This window comes from Dioscorea cayenensis, chromosome 9 (genome assembly GCF_009730915.1).
Source record: "Dioscorea cayenensis subsp. rotundata cultivar TDr96_F1 chromosome 9, TDr96_F1_v2_PseudoChromosome.rev07_lg8_w22 25.fasta, whole genome shotgun sequence".
In the NCBI taxonomy this organism is placed as follows: domain Eukaryota; kingdom Viridiplantae; phylum Streptophyta; class Magnoliopsida; order Dioscoreales; family Dioscoreaceae; genus Dioscorea; species Dioscorea cayenensis.
Window position 1 is genome coordinate 8,175,070 of NC_052479.1, and position 5,342 is coordinate 8,180,411.

At 44.1% G+C, this 5,342-nt stretch overlaps 1 non-coding gene across 1 annotated transcript; it reads right to left on the bottom strand.

The window, feature by feature from the left end:
• Positions 1 to 237: 237 nt before the first annotated feature.
• LOC120269558 lies at positions 238 to 344 on the bottom strand. The gene has a single exon (XR_005539208.1). It is a non-coding gene; the product is annotated as a small nucleolar RNA R71 (small nucleolar RNA).
• Between the last annotated feature and the right edge of the window lie 4,998 nt (positions 345 to 5,342).

The following is a 5,342-nucleotide window of genomic DNA, read 5'->3' on the forward strand; positions in this document are numbered from 1 at the left end:
AGTTTAATGATTTGGCCGATGAGGATCCAAATATCAAATAGAGAATTTTTTGGAAGTGTGCCACATGCTCAAGATCATTGGTGTTACGGATGATGCCATCAAGTTGAGAGTCTTCCCATTTTTCTTGAAGGGGAGAGCGAAGCAATGGCTACATTCATTACCTAAAGCATCGATTACTACATGGGAGGAGATGGTAGAAGCTTTTCTTGCCGATATTTTCCTCCCGGAAAATCTGTAAAGCTTAGGAATGAAATATCCTCCTTCATGCAAATGGAATTAGAGTCTCTATTTGAGACATGGGAGAGGTTCAAGGAGCTCCTGCTGAAATGTCCTTAACATAGGTTTCCTGAGTAGATGATTATTCAGACTTTTTACAACGGGTTAAACCCTATCACAAGGTAGTTACATGATGTAGCAGTAAAAGGTACCTTAGGTAGCAAGAGCCCGCGTGAAGCACGACAATTGATTTAAGAAATGGATTTGAATAGCTACCAATGGAATGTAAGAAAGAAAAAGAAAGTTGCTGGTCTCCATGAGATTGATGCGGTTACATCGTTAGCGGCCCAAGTGGAGTCATTGAGCAAGAAGTTAGACACTCTAACTTCTCCTAGATTGGCGGCCGTGATGAATTGTAACGGATGTGGAGGAGGCCATGCTCCATCCGATTGCCCTATTTCTATTGGTTGTACATCCTCGGTGGAACAAGTCGATTTTCTAGGTCATGCGATGAGGGGCCAAGGAAATCCATATAGCAATACCTACAATCCGGGTTGGAGGAGCCATCTGAACTTTTCTTGGAATAATCAAGGGCAACAAAAGGTCATGGCACCACCGGGTTTCTAACAACAACAACAAGCCCCAAACATGGAGAACCGAGTTTCAGGCTTGGAGACCCGAATGACCGACTTAGAGAAAGCTTTGACATGATTCTTCCAATTATCGGATACTAGTAACATCGAAACCAATCTGAGAGAACATGTGAAGGCAATCAAGTTGAGAAGTGGTCGTGAGATTGAAGGTAGGCTTCCAAATGAGAAAACCAATGTAAAAGCACCTGAGGTCGTGGAGGTTGAGGAAAGAGCAAACAAGAAGAAGGAGGTGGCACCCCCCCTTACAAGCCAAGAATCCCTTATCCTTCAAGGTTAAAGAAAGACCAAGATGATGAGCAATACAAGAAATTCTTGGGTCTATTCAAGGAATTGCACATCATCATTCCTTTTGTGGAGCTGTTGTCCCAAATGCCTCGATATATGATGTTCTTGAAGGATTTTTTGACCAACAAGAGGAAGTTGGAGGAGAGTGCATCGGTGATTAATACTCTGGAGGCCATTCTTGCGCACGTCCAAGGCACTTATCGATATGGACGGTGGGAAGTTGACACTAAGGGTTGGCTACGACAAGCTTACATACCGCCTTGCCAAAACCATGTGACATTCTCTGGGCTTTGATAATACTCTTTATTTTCTTGATACTACCAATGAACTAATTGATGAATATGTGCAAGAAATGTTGAATCTAGACCCGTACAAGGGGTTGTTAGACCAAGAAGTGGAAAATGAAGAAGTCTTAATGCTTGGTCTAGAGAAAAAGGTACCATCTACCTCTAAGATCATGAAGAAAGTGCTTCAAAAGATGAAGCGTGCAAGGAGACGTCACAAGAAATGCCCCAAGGCTAATGGGGATGAGCAAGAATGGAGAAAGGGTGACCAACCTTTGTGTGGTAACAAATCCGAGAACTCTCCCTCTACCTTCAAAAGACTATGTTCATCATTTTTTCAGGTCATGGGTAAGAGGAAAATCTTCATCTATGAGCCCCTGTGAGGTAAGAAGACGTACGACAAGCTCAGTGACGTTAAACAAGAGCTTCTTGGGAGGCAACCCAAGCCTTTACTATTTTTCTTGGTTTTAGTTAGCGTTTACATGAATAAGAGCTTAACTGTTGGTGTCATGATCTTTTACATGCTATTATTGTGATTTTCTCATGGATCTTTCATGCTTTCATGTGCTTAAATGTGTTTTGGTGAAGTTCTTGGTCGTTGAGTGTGTTTTTCATTTTTCTCTGGTTACTTTTGCATAATATAGACAGACTTGGGGTACTTGTAAATGTTAAGAAATTTTTTGCTAAGTCCATGATTTTTTTCTAAGTAATCCAGAGAAAACACACGGCCATGTGAAAATTCCACTCAGGCGTATGTTTGCGTTCAGAGCTCATCCCGAGAGGACACAAGGGAGTACGTTTACCCCTGTGAATGGCCTTATGACGGTCACACGCCCCATGTGGAATTTCCATACGGGCGTGTGTTTCTCTGCAGACGTTCAGAGCTTTATTTCGTGAAGATATAGGGGCGTGTGTCTGCCCCTATGTCTAACCCTGTGCATTACACACGAGCGTGGGTAATTTTCACACGCCCTGTGATTTCCTGCAGAGAAAACCTCACCATACCGAGAAGACACAGGGGTATGTGAATGCCCCTATGAGGACCCCTATGAAGCTCCACACGCCCATGTGGAATTCCACAGGGGCGTGTGGAACACTTAGAATTTTTTTTGATTGGACAGAGAAACCAGAGGGGCGTATGGGTGGCCCTATCGGTCGGGTACACGGGCGTAGAGAATTTCCACACGCCTGTGTGGATGTGTTCAGAGAGAATAAGTGTCATCCCGAGAAGTCACAGGGGCATGCGATCGCTCCTGTGAAGCTCTCCTGTGGAGTCACATGGGCGTGGGTAATTTCTACACGCCCGTGTGGATGTACAGAACATCAAGGGGCGCGGGTTTCCTATAAAACCTTTTCACGTTTCTTCATCTCCACACTCCCAATCGCTCAGAGAACACACTCATTCATTCTCCCGACCATGCACCATCGATTTAGAGAAGTTTACTCGAGTTTTCCGGCCAATTTTCAAGGTTTTCATCTTCATCTCGTCGGTAAACTTTCTTTCTCTCTTTTATTCGACATTACTTGATTTTATTTGGTTTAAATGGTAAATGTTGTTTTGTTTCCATTATTAGAGGGTCTATGCACATTTATAAAGAGTTTAGAAATGATTTTAAGGTATATTTTTTGGATTTTTATCATGCGGCCATGCAGTTTTCACGCCCCTTGGCACCCAGGACAAATAGTGCGGCTGGCAAACATCCTAGAGAGCACTCCCCTGAGATATAACACATGGAGTTTGCTATTCCCGAGCACCAGGCTCTATTCGAGCGATTGTCAAAGCTCAGGTTCGGTCAAACGTGATTCCCGGACGTGAGCGCCTTTAGGGTGGTTCAGTCAACAGGGGACATGGCGATTGAGGTCGAAGAGCTGTTGTCTGTTGGTAGCTGGAGGAGCTTATTGTCGATTAGAGACCCTACTATTCGCACGTTAACGCTCAAGGTGTTAGCATTGTTCGAGTTCAACCGCTCGTATTCCAGTTTTTACATCATAGGCGCTATTCAGTTTATAGCTCTCGGACAGTATCACAGCATGAGCGTGACTCAGTTTTCAATCATACTAGGGCTTTATGACGAGGCATTCACATACACAGAGGAGGATTATGAGCCGCTACCTATGGATTACCCCGGCACTTTGACGCTGCAGTGCGCGTACAGAGCGCTGTGTGAACAAGGGCAGTATGAGCCCGGGGTATCTAAGGCCACATGTCTCTCCCGGTCGAGTTACAAATATCTTCACGCCTTTCTGAGTAGGTCAGTGAATGGTCGTGGCGACAACACCGGTGTGCTTAGTCGATAGGAGCTGTTATATTTATACTCTATGGTACAGAGCACACCGATACACCTAGGACACATCCTGGCAGAGTATTTGTGACATCAGGGATAGTATGCCAGGATAGGCGTCCTCTTCTCTGGTCCCTACATCATGAAGCTTGTCGTGGGTATGGGTCTACTTGACATGATCCGAGTGGCCGAGAAGCTGAGTATACCTGCTCCCCTAGGCATAGAGACAATGAGGTTGATGGGGATGGTTCACAGGTGTCAGCCGGGAGTGTATACGTTGATTACGCCTACCCCAGAGATAACCAAAGGTGAAGGTGACGCAACAGAGGTTTCTCAGCCTGCTCCCGAGCCGTAGCTAGAGCCGATGGAGACCGACATACCTCCTACAGCACAAGAACCACCCCCACTGCACATTTTCTCCCCATCTAGAGCCTATGATCCCTTTGAAAGGCTTGAAAGTGCTGTAGGGGTGTTACGGACCAAGATTACAGAGGTTTGAGGGACACAAGCCGCGCAATATGCCGAGGTGATGGCACGTCTCAACATCCTACAACAGCTATTAGAGCGAGACGCCGCCTCACCATTCATCATGTAACCGAGGACCCCTCAGGCATCTCCAGCACAACCATCACCCGCTCCAGCACCAGTTGATCCACCTATTGCAGCATCGCCACAACCAGCAGTAGTAAATCCAAATGCCGCAGACACCGACGCTTGATGCATCCTTGTCTTAGTTTATTTTGGACATTATACACACAGAAAGGATCTTCCTTCTGAGTTTATCTTTTATTTTTGTCTCGAATTGTATTTCATTAATTTACTTTTTTATAATCGAGGTTTATTTTGTTTTTGTTGAGCTTTACTGAATCCCCTTGTACATGTGTGCAGATGGTCTTGTTAGTATGGAAATTGAGGATTAATCATAGTCATGGTCAATGTGCTTTACACTTGGCCGTGTATGCTTCACAACCCGTTGGAATTCAATTTCCAAGGATTTTGCTCCATCAAATGCACCACTAGGAGTTCTGGGGAGTACTGTTTCAATTGCCTACTCCCACATATAGTGTTAATTGTTATACTTTTTATTGTTCTTGCATACGTACATTGAGGGCAATGTACATCTTAAGAGTGGGGGGGAGTTCACATCATACATGTTTTTATTTATGCTTTGATTGTGCATGCTCATGTAGGCAATGGCGGTTCACCTTAGTTGCAATGATTGTATTCTTGAGTTTAGGACAATTTCTGATATTGAATGTTCTCATGCTCTCGTGTTTATTTGAATTTCTAGGAACTTTTGCCTGATTGACACTTGTTGCACTACTTACTCATTAAACCCTTTTAGAAACTCAAGTTCGATGTTTAGGGGACTAGTTAGTGTTGTTTTCTTGTGTTAATTTTGCTGAAAAAAACTACTTGTTTTAGATATATTGTTTAGTTGTGCATTTCAGGTGGAAAGAGCTACCATCTATGAAGTATGAAGCTACTCTCATAAGTCGGATACTAGTTATGCCCTAATAAGAGAAAGAGCTATCTCATGGGATGAGTGAAAGCTACTACCCCGGTAGAAAGAGCTACCATCTCGAAAGTGTGAAAGCCACCTTAGTGGCCGCTTCGGAAAG